General features: G+C 47.4%; 1 protein-coding gene across 1 annotated transcript in view; it reads left to right on the top strand.

Moving 5' to 3' along the window:
- Positions 1-15,490, top strand: part of DUSP22 (dual specificity phosphatase 22) — a 340,779-nt gene that overhangs the window by 76,201 nt on the left and 249,088 nt on the right. The window lies entirely within an intron of this gene.

Raw genomic sequence — 15,490 nt, 5'->3', positions numbered from 1 at the left:
GAGGCTGGGCGGCGTAGGAGTAAAGCATTTATAAGAGAAGGGAAAATTGCATTTGTGCACTGAGGATACGATACTATCAGTACCTTCGCTATTTCACTCATATTGCGCTATCAAACTACATAACAATTTAACAATAACCAATTACCCCATAAATGGCATCATTTAGTACAGATCCGAGCAAAGTAGGACATTTAGGTGAGGGCCAACTAAGGCGCAGTCATTATAATGCAATATGGACCCATGGGAATCACAGCCATGTACAGGCCTACGTAGAAAGGAATATCGGCGTGGCAATTTGGGGCTCCCACACCGGACCCAGTCACCCCACCCCAGTGCTCTCCTCCTCACAGTCAGACTCCGAGGCAGCGGGAGTAAACAACTCTGCGCTAGTAGCATCCGAATCATCTTCCGCCAGCCCCTCCATGCACAATATTCTCCAAGCAAGCAAATCGTCCTGCAGTTTCTCATCTTTGCGAGTGCTCTGCATGTGTGTTTCTTCAGCTAAGGCCCATTCCCTTGCATCCCTCAGCCAAGTGGATATCCCGGTGTTCATTTAATTGTTACTGTTAAATGAGGGTGTATAAGAAATCCATTATTTTCTGGGAATTCAGTTTTAGTAAGGAGTCATAATCTTTTCTAGTCAGACCTGATCCATTGAATTCAATGTAAAGTTTCTGGCCCATTAGACCACTGCTTATAATATGTTGATGAAGGCGGGCGACACTTGTTAAACTGCTATTCTCTTCTTAGACTCGACCAGCAAAACTGACTTTACCCAATGATGCTCTCTGAACCACATTAGTCATTTGCTATTTTCTATCATTAATTCCAACAAGTTGCAGCCACTCTGGACTCCAGGAAGTGGCAAGTTGTTCATCAAATATTTCATCCATAATAGCGATACAAGATGTTATCCTTTTTAGGTCGCGCCTGCGATTGCAGGGGCGAAAGCCCCTGCTGTCGCAAAGCGATCTTTTGTAATCATTTCAGTCCTTTTCCCTTTCAAGGACTAGGCAGAGACAACAGACTGTCACGCGCACGCAGCCGGCCGGAATCGGATCAGGTCACGCGCTCCGATCCCGGCCGGCTGTTCACAACACATGCACACATGCACACGCAGGCACAGGCAGGCACACACACACAGGCAGGCACACACGCAGGCACAGGCAGGCGCACACGCAGGCAGGCACACACGCAGGCACAGGAAGGCACACACGCAGGCACAGGCAGGCACACACGCAGGCACACACAACACACACACACACAGACAGACGCACGCACGCACACACATCCCCCCCCCCCCAACTCACCGGGCTCTTTTAGCGTGTTCCGTGTCTCTGTCTCTCGTCAGCCAGGGGGTCAGTCTCGATCCTCGATCTCCCTCCGGAGCGCTGGTCTTCACCCGCGCCCCCTCCTGGGACCCAGAACTTCAGATGCCGCACTCAGCTTTGGCGCCGGTGTTCCATAATCCACTGCCCCCCCGTGGCAGTGGACCCCCCATCGTTGTGCGCATGCGCATATTAATTTTCATGACGTTTTCATGACGTCTCACTACCCCGCCCATCAGGGACTGTATCCCTTGTTTGTTCACACATTTACGTAAGTGTGGGTGGGGCCAGTTGTTCTACGTTGCCATGTGTAAACACTTCATTCATTGGCTCATCAACTGCTAGTCAGCGCGCTCTCTTTAGACGACAGCCGAACTTGTGAGGGTTGGAGCTGTGAGTGAGGCGCCGCCACTGGCACTCCAGGATACTGCGCCTCACCCCTCGGGTACCTGGGCACCGGGCTATGGCAGCCAAGAGAGCGAATCACCAGGGGCAGGGTGTGGCCTGGGGTGGCGCGGGCGTCCCTATCCTCTTTCTATACAATTGGTCCGCCGGGGAGAAGGCTCCAGTGTCGCCCAAATATGCAGCGCAGCGTCGGCTGCCCTGAGCGTGTGGCCTGGGGTGGCGCGGGCGTCCCTATCCTCACGCCGGGGAGAAGGCTCCAGTGTGTCCCCCGACCTGTGTCTCCTACTCGGGGGATGCCGCCGTCGTTCAATCTGCGGACTGCGCCTGGGGCGGGAGACCTGCTGTCTGTGGTGGCTGCTCTGGAGGGCGATTTAAGGGTGGGGTGGGAGGCGCTACCGTGCACCCTCCTGTAAAGATGAGGCCCGCAATCGGAAGTATCAAGTTGTCAAGATTAATTTAAATAGACACGTTTTCTATTGTTTTACAAACTTAGCACACAACGTTACCGGTGTCGTGTTTTACCACATTAATAGACTAACCCTGCATGTCCCACTATTGGAAATATAAATTCGTCTGCTAGACCCCTTATACTTTAACTGATGCTTAAGCCCAGAGCATCTTTACAACTAAACAACGTCATTCTTATACCAAAACGTCCATTGTGGACATGTGTAGAACCTGTAGGTCACAGGCTCGATCCTTCCGAGGTCATATCAGTCAGTTGGTGCTATGGTTAGCAAATATTTTCCCACATACAGATGAGAAAAATTGTATAAAGTGTGCGTCATGTATACTTATTATTAAAAGTTTTTTTGGTAATGCACAAACCCGTTCAGAAGACGTCAGTGTGACCATTACACTGAAAAAAGAAGTCAGAGGTTTATTATGAAGGAAAGCCTTATCACCTGTTCTAGATCTAAAGGGCTGATCCCACAAACAAAATCCCCTTTTGTTGCACTACCCTACACAGCCACACACACTTTGATTCCATTACTGTGCAAACTGTACTATTGCAGCTTCCCTTTGCCGATCCAGACATTCATTTTAAATATCAACTTTAAAAATACTGAATTTAGTGAACTCCACGTTACTACCAAGCGGTAGCCGGTGACCTGCACGGACAGGTGTATGGTTGATATGAAGGTTTTAACTTAATGAAACCTATTTTGTTTTCTCATACATTTAAAGTATTCAAGGGCGTTCTAGGGTATGCCGTAATGCTAAGCTATGGCGCTTTCTGGCTATACACTCGATTACTTCCGATAATATTTCACACCCCAGATCCTTCCCTAAAGCCTTTACGGTAAACAGCGCAAAGTGCTTTGTTGTTGGCCACATAAACCACCAACATAGAGTGTTCTGCTACCATCCACAGAGCGCTCGGTAGAAGAGCAGAAGGGTAGCACCGACCCTCTCCCCCCCAGCCAACTCGGGTGTCACCCCCAACTTTGTGCCCCCGTCTGGGGCACCCGAGAGCAATGTCAGGACACCCCGCTGCGTCCATGTTGCACTCCAAGAGGCCTTGTCCCCACCCTGTGGAGTTACGAAGCTTGAACCCCCCCCTCCCCCCTCCGGACTCAGTCAAGAGCTCTCAGGCCAGATTACTGTCCTGAAGAAGCCCTCGGGAGCTCGCTCGCGCTCCCCCATCGCCCGCACCGCGGGGGCTGCCGAGGCTAACGCCAATGGTCCAACCCCTCCCAAACCTTGGCCCGGTAACTACCCACGATTAAACCCAATTTAAGCGAGACCGCCCCATCTGAAGGCCCGAGCACGGACTCGGCGTCACAGATTTGGGTATTAGGAGTGCGGTAGGTGCAGGTGCTGGTACAGTCCCTGCCTCTGCAGGGCCCCCATGGCTGGAGAGTCCCTCAGCTCCCACCATGGCCATGGTACACTCCCTGCCTCTGCAGGGCCCCCATGGCTGGAGAGTCCTGTGGCTCCCATCGTGGCCCTAGTACAGTCCCTTACTCTGCAGGGCCCCCAGGTCTGGAGCCCTGAAGCTCCCATTGTGGCCCTGGTACAGTCCCTGCCTCTGCAGGCCCCCCATGGATGGAGAGTCCTGCAGCTCCCACCATGGCCATGGTACAGTCCCTTCCTCTGCAGGGCCCCAGGTCTGCAGATCCCATCGTGGCCCTGGTACAGTCCCTTCTTCTTCAGGGCCCAGGGCTGGAGAGTCCTGTGGCTCCCATCGTGGCCCTGGTACAGTCCCTTACTCTGCAGGGCCCCCAGGTCTGGAGCCCTGAAGCTCCCATCGTGGCCCTGGTACAGTCCCTTCCTCTGCAGGGCCCCAAGGTCTGGAGAGTCCTGCAGCTCCCACCAAGGCCCTGGTACAGTCCCTATCTCTGCAGGACCCCCAGGTCTGCAGAGTCCTGCAGCTCCCACAATGGCCCTGGTACAGTCCTTACCTCTGCAGGGCCCCCATGGCTGGAGAGTCCTGCAGCTCCCACCGGTGTCCTGCAACAGTCCCTGTCTCTGCAGGACCCCCAGGTCTGGAGTGTCCTGCAGCTCCCACCCACTCTACCGTCCTCACTCTACCGCCCTCACTCACTCTACCGCCCTGACTCCCTCTATCTATCGCCCTCCCTCTCCATCTATCAATCGCCCTCCCTTACTCTATCGCCCTCCCTTACTCTATCGCCCTCCCTTACTCTATCGCCCTCCCTATCTATCTATCTATCTATCTATCTACCTCCCTTACTCTATTGCCCCCTCCCTCTCTATCTATTGCCCCCCTCCCTCTCTATCTATTGCCCCCCCTTACTCTATCCCCCTCCCTTACTCTCTATCTATCGCCCTCCCTCTATTTATCTATCCCCCTCCCTCTATCTATCTATCGCCCTCCCTCTCTATCTATCAATCGCCCTCCCTTACTCTATCGCCCTCCCTCTCTATCTATCTATCGCCCTCCCTCCCTCTCTATCTATCTATCGCCCTCTGGCTAGGTTCTGTTATCTGCCGACATTCCATTAAATTCAGAGGCTGCTGTTTCATGATACTTTGATTTGCATCTCTGCACCACCACTGCCATGCACACACACACCACCACTGCCATGCACACACGGACACCCAAAAAAATTAATGCAAAGCATTGTCATTTACAATGCCAGTAACTCAAACTTAAATGCTGCGAGACATATTGCATTGCAAATGCTTGTTATTATTACTTTTATTGGATGGCAATTTGTCTCCGAATTCTGATGTTTTATACTTCGCTACGTACGAATACGATCTTTCCATCTGTCAGCTATGCCATGGTATCTGGTGTTGCCAGAAACCAAAGCACTAGAAAAGGCCTTTGTTTTGCAACGGGTCAGTGAGAGACCCAAGATAAATCAAAGTAATTGCATTCCCTCGCTAGCCAAGACAGAAAAACATGCACACCATGCTGTTTTTCGAAGATGGGTGGTAAAGACTATTTCAAGTTCAATGCAGAAAACGTGGTCAGATTTTCTTGAAATAAAACTTTTCCCATGCTGGCAGTAGAGCCTGGTCACAAAGCTGATCACACCTGATAATGCTGCTTTATCAATGCCTGGTAGCATTGAGTAAAGAGTCAAGCTTGGCTCAGTAGTAGCATCTTATGTTTCCATTGCTGCCACTGAACCAAGTTAATGATTACTCAAAGGGCTGTTTGCATGAAAGCAGTCGGACCCCTCCTGTGTTGCCTGGCCACTTTTACAGAAGTGACAAACGGGGAACAAAAGGGATACTCTTAGATCAGATCACATGCTTGACTGTGGTGTTACCGAGTCAATATAGGGCTGAAGGGGAATGAATAGGATCCCTCTGGGCCCGGGACAACGAGGCTTCCTCCAGGCACACTACATACAAAATACTCACTTCTAGAAAGATTTGTTGTGGCAGTGGGTAAAATGCGGTTTCCAAGCTATAGGCTGATGTTTGTCCTTAGTCATTGGGCGCTGGTGCCAAGTTTAGGTGCAATACAACTCAAAAAATCCTTGGGTCTGAAATAACGGTGTGTGCTAGAAAAAACAGATCATGTAAAAGCATTTACTCTCCCAATGGGGGAGACATCTCTTTAGGACGAATACCCTCACTCACGATAGGTGACATGCTTCATCATTCGGGTACCTCCTCCCAGTGGAAATTCCTAGTTCCACTGAGGGCCAAACCCCCCTCGTTGTGAGGGAGGAGCTCTGGGATGTTTAGAAGCTGCTACACTCTCTGTGATCCTAAAGTCCCTTGGTGAATGAGTTCAGGTGCAAAAAAACGCAGCGCAAAAAAAATAAGTAAATGTTATACTAAAACTACCTAGTGACAGCAAAATGATTTTTATTGGCTTGCTCTCGCTGGTAGAGTTAAAGAGCAGTGCAAACTGCAGTATGGACATTAGACTGCTGGTTCTCAATACACGGTCAACATGTTTCAGCCCTTGTGATCTACAAGAGTATCCGGACTTTAGTCGGGACCAAAAAATAATAATTACAAAGCTGCTGCTAAAGTGTGTAAACGCAAAAACGTGCATAAAACATCGTGTTTATAAACATACTAGACCATTGTTCCAGTGTATTCTTTCCGTAATACTGGAAATACCCAAATTGATGGATATGTAAGCCTCACCTCAACCTGGCGACAGCTCAGGGAAGAGGGCCCCGCTCTGTCCGTCGGTACCCCATCGCGGACTGAAGGTGCGGACGGAGATTTGTTGTGGCAGTGGGTAAAATGCGGTTTCCAAGCTATAGGCTGATGTTTATACTTAGTCATTGGGTGCTGGTGCCAAATGTAGGTGCCCTATGATAGTTCCATCACCAGCTTTCTTAATAGTGGAGTCAAGATTCAGGCAGCCTACCAGTTACATGCACTGCTGCCTAATATCCATATGCATCCCATTCCCTACTGGTGTATCTTGCCTGGGGTAAACATGTTTGACAAAACAAGAGACGCAGAAACACATAATGGGGCTGGAGGACGTTGCCCAGAGCCGCTATAATTAGGGGCTGAAAAGGATCCCTTTTGATGCCACCCTTGTAAAGGCTTGTTTTACACAGTCATGTTGGAAGGATACTTGCACTGTCTTGGAGGGAGGTGAGGACTGTGCAGAAGCAGATTTTAGCTCTTAAGATCTCCTTAGCAGGAACTAAGTTGAAGTGCTCACCAGTATCTACAGCACAGGGTAGTGGCTCTTGTGTCTTCCATCATGAGTTTCCAGTAATTGGGACTATTTGCAATTGTAGAAAACACAAAGTTCTACATTTATGCGTAATTGTGGGGGTGTAAACTAACAAAGTTTGGAAACTCTCTGCTACTAGATTTATTGTGCAGCATCTGTGCTCTTTAGCACAATCTCATCGGGTCACTGTAGTATTTGCAATCCCTCTATCCCAAGGGTCTCCAGTTTCCCTGCGAAATTTCCCTGTTGTGGGCAAGTGATCTCCTGGTTCATGTTGAGCCATTTCCACAGTCAGCCTGCCTTCAATTTTATGAAATTAAAAGCATCACTCCTTTAAACTGGAATCTGGATTAGGCAGTGTCTTGGGCTCAAAATGTTGTAGAAACAGTTGGGAAGCCATCCAGTTAGAATCTTAGAATAGTATAGCACATGGCCAATCATTTACCATGGCACACTTAATTGCGAATCTGGACTCCAGTTGCAACGTTGGTTTTTTTCCGCTTGAATGTTCGTATGTATAGAAACACAACACCAGCAATCTAATTCCACTCAATGTCTTCAAAGTCTAGGAGGTCAATTCATGCTGGGACTAGATCTCACCCTTTTTGAGATAACAATTCTGGCAACATTTCTTTTGAGCTTATGTACCCATGCCTATGAAATTTATTTTCAGCCTCTGGCCTGGACATGTGCTGCAAGTATAAGTATGGTACGTGCTCCAGATCTAAATAGATTTTTGTATCCCTTCTTGCATAACATCTTTTTTTCATTTAATCTTATTTTGCACGAAATTGTCAATTTTTAACTTCAAAGAGAAAATGTTGCTATTTTCCTACGCCTTTTTCTGAGGAGTTTTTATATTGTTGACTGTGACCTTAACGCATGTCAACGCCTTCAATTTTAGTTCTAAATCTTATATTGCTCTGCCTGCCTAGGGCCTTAGTACAGTTTTGTGTTTTTCGTCGAGTTGGCAAGTACCTTTTTTTGGAAAATGTCTGAAGGTGCAGGACTGTTAGTTTTTGTATTCGGTGGGCTCTCTGCTTGGATGTTAACATAGTTTTAAAGAGTGACATTGCCTTTTGTTTATAACATTAATTTTAGCGTATCTCTTTTATTATTTATTGAGTATCACACGTCATATACATGCTTACTTTATACTTGTTCCTTGATTTTTGGGGTGAACACCACTCATAGGGGGCTGTGCGGGGTGAGGTGTTGCAGGTGATTATGGAAATAGTTTCATTATTATGCTAAGTTATAAAGTGTGTATTTTTTATTTAATTATTCAACATTATGTTTACATTGTTTAGTATCAGAGGCCAGCTCCCTTAGTTTTGAAAGTAGACATGCATTCATTTCGAGAAACCGAACGAGGCGCTGGGGTAGCCCAGGATGATGTGGCTTCTGTAGTCGAGTTTGCTGAGCCCTTCCTCAGGATATTTTACTCTTTTAAAAAAATATATTTATATTTTGCTGTCGTACAGATAATTACAACCAACTGCATATGGCTTGCTGAGATTACAATTCCCGATTGCCCCCCAACAGCAGGCATAATGATCATTACAGTTACATTATGTAGTTGAAATGCATGCAATGATGCTCAGACATTTTCCCCATCTGTCAAAGGTTGTTCCTGCAGTCTCAAATAGCCCAAAAGTGGTTCCCAAATGTCCTTGGGCTTTGACGTCGATGGTAGCTCCTCTGCATACAGTTCCAGGTTCTCCTTACAATACACTAACAGGCAGATGCATCAAAGAAAATATCGGGAGCAAATGGCCAGATTCTCAGAATCTGGCCGTTTGCTCCCGGTATTTTTGCATTTGGGATGCATCATCCCAAATGCAGAAATCACAATTTAAGGAATCTCTAAATAGCGATTCCTTAAATTGCTCCTGCATTTAAGGAATCCCAAAATGAGATTACTTAAATGCAATGCATGAAACCCAATAAAATAGCGAATTCGCTAATAGGGGGAGCAAATTACCATGAAGTTGAACTTCGTGGTAATTTGCTAAAACTTTGAAAAATGCACTTTTGTGCATTTTTCAAAGTTACATGTTGCGCACACACATGCCCTTAGGGCATGTGTGTGTGTAACATTTGTGCACAGGTCCATTTCAGGGGTGCAACAGGGTGTCCTTTGGACACCCTGGCACCCTTGAAATAGCTGAACATTAGAGATTCGGTAATAGCTAATCGCTAATAAGGAATGGCTTTCCCATTCATTCCTATGGGCCTTTAGGCCCATAGGAATGAATGGGAAAGCCATTCCTTATTAGCGATTAGCTATTACCGAATCGCTAATAAGGAATCTTTAGGAATCGCTATTAACATTGTGATTCCTACATGCATCCCGTTTTGCGAGTCTTTAATAGCGATTCCTTAAAATTCGCTATTAAGGACTCGCAAAACATAACTTTGATGCATCTGCCAGTAAGTCTTTTACCCAAGGCTCGGGCCGGGGGGCCGCCCTGCTCTCCTAACTCATCGCCACCCTCCTCTTTGCAAGAAGCAACGGGTATTTTACTCTTTGACAAAAGCTTGTAGGCATTCACCTGGCACGTTTTCCTCCAAGTCTTGGCCTCCATGAAGAAAGGAATCTGAACACTTGTGCCACTTTTGTACTTGTGCTGGATGTTACATTGTAATGGATGCAGAGTCTTGGAAATCAGATGTTGGCACTCGATCCTGATGCAATGATGGACCCGAGCAAACCATCATCATATTTAGCCTCGAAGTGTAAGTGTCCGCTGGAGAATATCCCTGTACCTAGTATGAGATTTTTTAAAGCTGTAAACCTTTGCTTTGGATGTAGGGAGAGACTTAAGTAGAATCCCAGGGTAAATGCTCCTTGGTGGATTATCTTTTGCGGTGCAACCTGCCTGATATAAAAGCTCTTTTGGGTTTTCAGTTCCAAGCGTATTTCCCTTGTTTGTAATGTTGTGGGGACAGAGAGAAACCTGCTGAAGATGCATGCCATGCCTTAAATAGTGTTAGTCGTCTCCCATTGAGGCAGTGCTACTAGATATAGAAGACAAAGCAGCAGTCCGAGAGCAGGTCTAGCTTATGAAACTAGCACGACACTCCCCTGTGAAGCACAGCACATCTGAAGCATGCTTTCTTTTTAAATAAATTTGCTGACGCTAGGGTGCATGCCTGCATGTTGATTATGCTCAATTAGAATAAAAGACAATGTTTAATTGACTGAATTAAGTCTCTTTAAAGCCTTTAAAATTGAGGGAGAATTGAGGAGAATCAGAAATGTGCATTCAGCAAAATGTACATTTAAAATGTTACAGTATGGTTATTGTTCCTTCTCGTCTGGTCTCCTGACTCTTGGTGCTATCTTGTGGCCACTTACCAAGTGGAGTAGTCTCACAGCGGGTTTTACAACCCTATGGCCCACCCAGAAGGGACGCCTGCTATCTCGGCTCCTTGTGGCATGTTGTGAGCTGAATCGTGTTGACTGCTGCTCAGAGGTCGTTCATACTTGCTTCCTTGCTGTGAATGTCACAGCCAGCATGGTTGAAAAAAGCTTGGGGTGTATAAATATCTACATGCAGCTGTCTTGTTCGTAGGAATGGAAGTGTGCCTGGTCGCTAGACTACAGAAGACCACCATCTCAAATAGTGCACCTCAGTTTCCACAATAGGAGATGATGCGCGAGTGGTACATTCTTAATGGCTGTGCCTCATTCCATATCACAATAGTCAAATTTCCCCATGACCTTGAGTTTCACGATGTTGCTGTATGCTCTACCTTGTTCAATGTCATGTTTTCTTCATATAACTTTGAATCGCTCACTATAACCCATTCAGTGTCAAGAAACTGCAATTTATGCATTCACCTTTTCTGTTTAAATTATTCGGCGCGGTCACTGATTGATTTTGAGATCTATGCATAAATTACAGGGCGAGATTTTGAATTGCCACAGGGACAAACCAGCCTTCTTCAATTGTGCAATTGATTAAATGACTACTGTCTAGTTGAGCGATGGGAACACGTGTTATCCCAGTACTAAGTGATAGCAAAACTGCAGTAGCAAGGAATAAGGAATGCCATAGCAGTGAAAAGCAAATGTGGCCTAATAACATGTTATTTAGAACTGAACTAATAAAAGCCAGTCTCCCATGTATAACTGCAGTGCATGTATTACTACAGTGCAAAGGTCAAATTAAAGTTTATTACCCCAGTACAGCTACTTTGTCATGAGAAAAACACGTTTTACTGCCTTGTAGATTGCATGTAACTATTACTATACACAGGGAAACCCCTTTCCTAATAGTCAAGAGGTCTCTTCAATGTAATGTTACCAGACTCTATATATGTAATCCCTTGCATTCTGGTTTTGGTAAAATATTTTTGTTAAAAATAGTATACATATAAAACCAGCATGGCATAAACTATATATCCAGATGTGCATAGTATAATCTATGTAATACCATTGTTAGTGGGGAGGGAACTCATGACTGACTCGAATCTTCGCCTTTCGTGAGTCATGGCCCCTCCCTACACTCAAGAATGGTAATTAATGGCATATTACACTCTGTGCATCTGTAACTATTAACCAGCTCTCATATTTATCTATATATATTTTCCAAACACACATATATATGTATCTTCAAATCTCCTGTTATTCCTTGAAATTACAGACACGCAGACTTTTTGCATGATCCTTTTATTAAGCGCAGTAAATTCGCCTTAACGCGTTTCGGCCATACCACTTGGTCCTTATTCACATGTAAACATTAAAAAACTGTACATCTGTACTTGTCATTTGAGGAGAGGTGAAGACTTCACAGAGCAGTCTGACTCAATTTGGGAGATATCCCTCCTTGGTTGGAAGCATGAAGGGGGCCAGCTGCCGCTTCTTTGGGATGGAGATGAGTCTGGTTTGGAAGAATACATACAGGACCTCAGTGATAATGATTTGAATGTTCGCTTCACAAAAACATATAGCAGTTAACATACAGAATCTTTGGGTTTGTCCCTGAATGTTCAATATGATACGCTCCATACAGTGATCCATAGAGAGGCATAGCATTGAACTCTATCCTTCATACGAACTGTGGGCACCCAAAAATGTTGAACTCGAGTATTCCATAAAGCCAGATGTTTATGGCTCGATGAGTGTACTCCACAGAATAAAGCTTTCAAAGGGAAGGTATTAAGATGATGAATAGACTCCTCTTGCGTGAGTATCCGGTCGGGGTTCTAAATGACACCCTAACCAGAGCTCAATTGAAGGATAGAGATTCTCTCTTAAACCGGGGTGCAAGAAAAATTATCATATATACATGTAATGCAAGAGAAGGATGGTATGACCAGGTGTGCTGGATTTTTATGGAATACAATTTGGCACATCTCGAAAGGAAGAAAATATTTGAAAAAAAGAATTGCCACAGTTTGACTTTTGATAACCATTTAAAGGAAGCTGTGGGCCCTCATCCTATCATTACTTCTAGAACTGCAACCCAAAGCGATATCTTGACACACAACTCGTATGATTCTGGGAAAAGCCCCACAGACTGGTTAGAGAATGAGAGAAGATACTTTGTTAAATGTGTTGTATGTAAATCTTCTACATTAGGCCACAATAAAGAGGGATATAGGACTTTTGAAGGTCGGAGTATAAAGATAAAGGAGAGAATAACATGAACTACAGAATTTGTAATCTGAATGAATGAATGAAATAGGTCTTATTGGGCGCAACTTAGCCCAAAGGGCATCAAGGCGCCAGACATAACAGCGTGAACAGACAGACATATAACAGAAGTCTTTAAGCACCAGGTCCAGGGTCTACGGATAAGAGTCCCGGAAGAGCCAGGTTTTCAGTTGTTTACGAAACAACCCCGGCAGAAGTTGAGAGGCCAGTTCTGGAGGAAGGAAGTTCCAGAGTCTGGGCGCCAGGGTGGAAAAGGCTCTGCCTCCCCATCTGGCCTTTGCAAATCTTTCGAAGCGCTCTACTTGGGCGGTAAGGCTGGAGAAGGGAGCAGACACCTTCAGAACCATAGCCATAAAAGACCCCGTGGACAAGACAGAGAAGTTTAAAAGACATTCTAGCCTGGACAGGAAGCCAGCGGGGGTCTTTCCGGGCCTGAGATATTGAAGCAAGCTGGGGAAGATCCAGGACCATCCTGGCCGCCGTGTTTTGAACCATTTGAAGGCGGTGGACCGCAGATTTGTTCATGCCTCCATAAAGAGCATTATAGTAGTCTAGTCTCGAAGAGACCAGAGCCACTGTTGCTTGTTTCCTGGCCGCCGGAGAGAGATAGGATGACATTTTTCTGAGGATCCTGATGATACCACAGCAGGTAGATACGGTCCTGCTGACTTGAAGGTCAAAGGAGAGAGAGGTATCAAACAGGACCCCCAGATTTCTGGCCAAATGAGAATGGAATGTGGTTGTGAAAAACTGAGTGCTGGCTGAACAGTTAAAAACTGAGAGTGGAGGGAGGAGCTTGGCGGGCATCCGTGATGGCCGCGTGAGCACAGCGCTCTCCGGACCCCCGCCACTCCCGGCATGATATCCTGAACATATCCTGATTTCTTACAAGGGCTAATGAAGAGGAACCTGAGCTGATCTTCATATTGTTTTTGGATTTCGAATTGGACCAGGGGCACCGAAGCTACGTCGACTCGAACTTTCGGGGCCCGCCTTGGTGGCGCGCCCGGGTCTTGGTGAGGCTCTGTTGCCGTGCCTGAGTTGAACAACAGCGGCAGGGGGACTCGACCCATGGGTCCCCCTCTTAACTTTCGGTTTCGATTCTGACTCAGACTACGTCTTCCAACGGAGGTGTCTGGCCGGTGCTGAGTCCAGCGGCGCAAGATTGCAGCTGCACTTTTTGCCTGCTTCGTGTCCTTCCGGGCCGGTTCACACCTCGACTTGCCCTCGCTGCTGACTTTTGGCTCCGGCGCCCTGTCTTCCTGCGGCCATTTTCACCAGGTCGCGTAGGTCCCTTGGGGACGCGGTCTCCACTATGACTGGCAGAGGGGACCAAGAGAGGCGAAAGACCAAGACGCCCCTTCGCGGGGGCCCGGTCCAGTCTAATATCATGGACCGGTACACACAGTCGAAGGTGTCCCCCGGTGCTGTCTTGCCTGGGCCGAGTGCAGTGGGGCACCCTTTGGAGGCTTCGGCGGAGCCGTCCCTGCAGGACATCATGGGCGCCATCTCTGGCATGAGAGAAACCATCGGCCAACAGTATGAGGCTCTGGCCCACAAAATTGATACTGTGGCTATTGATGTGAACCTGATTCGGGCCGACTTATCTAAAACCAATAAGAAGGTGAAGTCATTGGACCTTAAGTCATCTAGCCTCACGGCCGACGTCTCGGAGATACAGACGGAGATCGGCACCCTCAGAAAGGTGAACGATTTCATGACTCAGCGCTTGGAGGATTTTGAAAACAGGGCACGGCGTTGTAACGTGCGTGTGATTGGTGTTCCGGAAAATCCGGATCCGCATTCTGTTGATCTCCTGGTTGAGGACTTGATACAAAACTACCTTTCTCCATCCGGATTGAGCAAATTCTTTGTGGTGGAACGTGCCCATCGTGTTCCGGGTGGCCAGGGCAAGCCGGGCGCCCCGCCGAGGCCCATTGTCGCAAAACTTTTTCATTATAGGGACCGAGACGCTATCCTGCAGGCCTCGAGAGTTAAGGGCCCGGTGGCCTTCGAAAATGCCACGGTGAACTTTTACCCGGACTTCTCACAGCTTGTGCAGAGACAGCGAATGGGCTTCCGTGGAGTCAAGAAGCGTCTTCGGGACTTGGGTCTGAGATACGCCATGCTTTTTCCTACCAGGCTACGAGTTGAGTACAGTGAACGGACCCTTTTCTTTGATCGACCTGATTCGGTAAATGATTGGCTGGACTCTCTGCCGGACCGGCCTAATTTGACTGATCCCACCGAGCGCCCGGGTGGTGCCGAGGGTGGCGTGGAGAGCTGAATTTGTTATCTGGGCCCCTGTCTCCGTATCATGTAATTTCTTCCTGGGTTCTGTACTTGAGCGCTTCTATTTTCTGTGTATTCTCTTCTCCCTTTATCTCTGTCGGGGTGGCGGGTGGGACAGGGCCTTTTCCTCCTCCGGGGTCTTTTTGTAGAACGGGGGTTTTTGGGCGACAGGCACACTGCATGTTGGGGTGGCTTCTTTGTCTACTGCAGGGGTGCAGGGTGGGGGGTGGGTTGTTGGGGCGTTTGTGGTTTGTGTTTTGTTTTTTCAAGGCGATTCTATTTTGATGATTGTACTTTCAGTGTCATGCTCATTGGGGGATGGTTCCTGCATTACCTCGTGGGATGGGGGGTAGCGGGTTGAGGTTTATTTCATGGAATGTCAATGGTCTAGGGGATCGTATAAAGCGGGGGGTGGTGTTGCGATGCCTGCGACGTTTGTCTCCCGATATTGTCTTTCTGCAAGAGACACACCTAGTGGGCAATACTTGTCGTGCGATGAATAGGTGGGGCTATCGTCTTGTTGCGCACTCAGGGTTTACAACGGGTTCCAGGGGGGTGGGCATCCTTGTCCGGGCTTCCCTTCCCCTTGCGATAGATGATGTAATCCTCGATGATCGGGGGCGTTATGCCGTCCTCGTGGGACGATATGAGGGCAGGACCCTTTCCCTG

The sequence above is a fragment of the Lissotriton helveticus genome, chromosome 4_1 (genome assembly GCF_964261635.1).
Source record: "Lissotriton helveticus chromosome 4_1, aLisHel1.1, whole genome shotgun sequence".
Taxonomy (NCBI): domain Eukaryota; kingdom Metazoa; phylum Chordata; class Amphibia; order Caudata; family Salamandridae; genus Lissotriton; species Lissotriton helveticus.
Note: the sequence above shows the minus strand (reverse complement) of the source record. Positions and strands in the feature narration are given on the sequence as shown.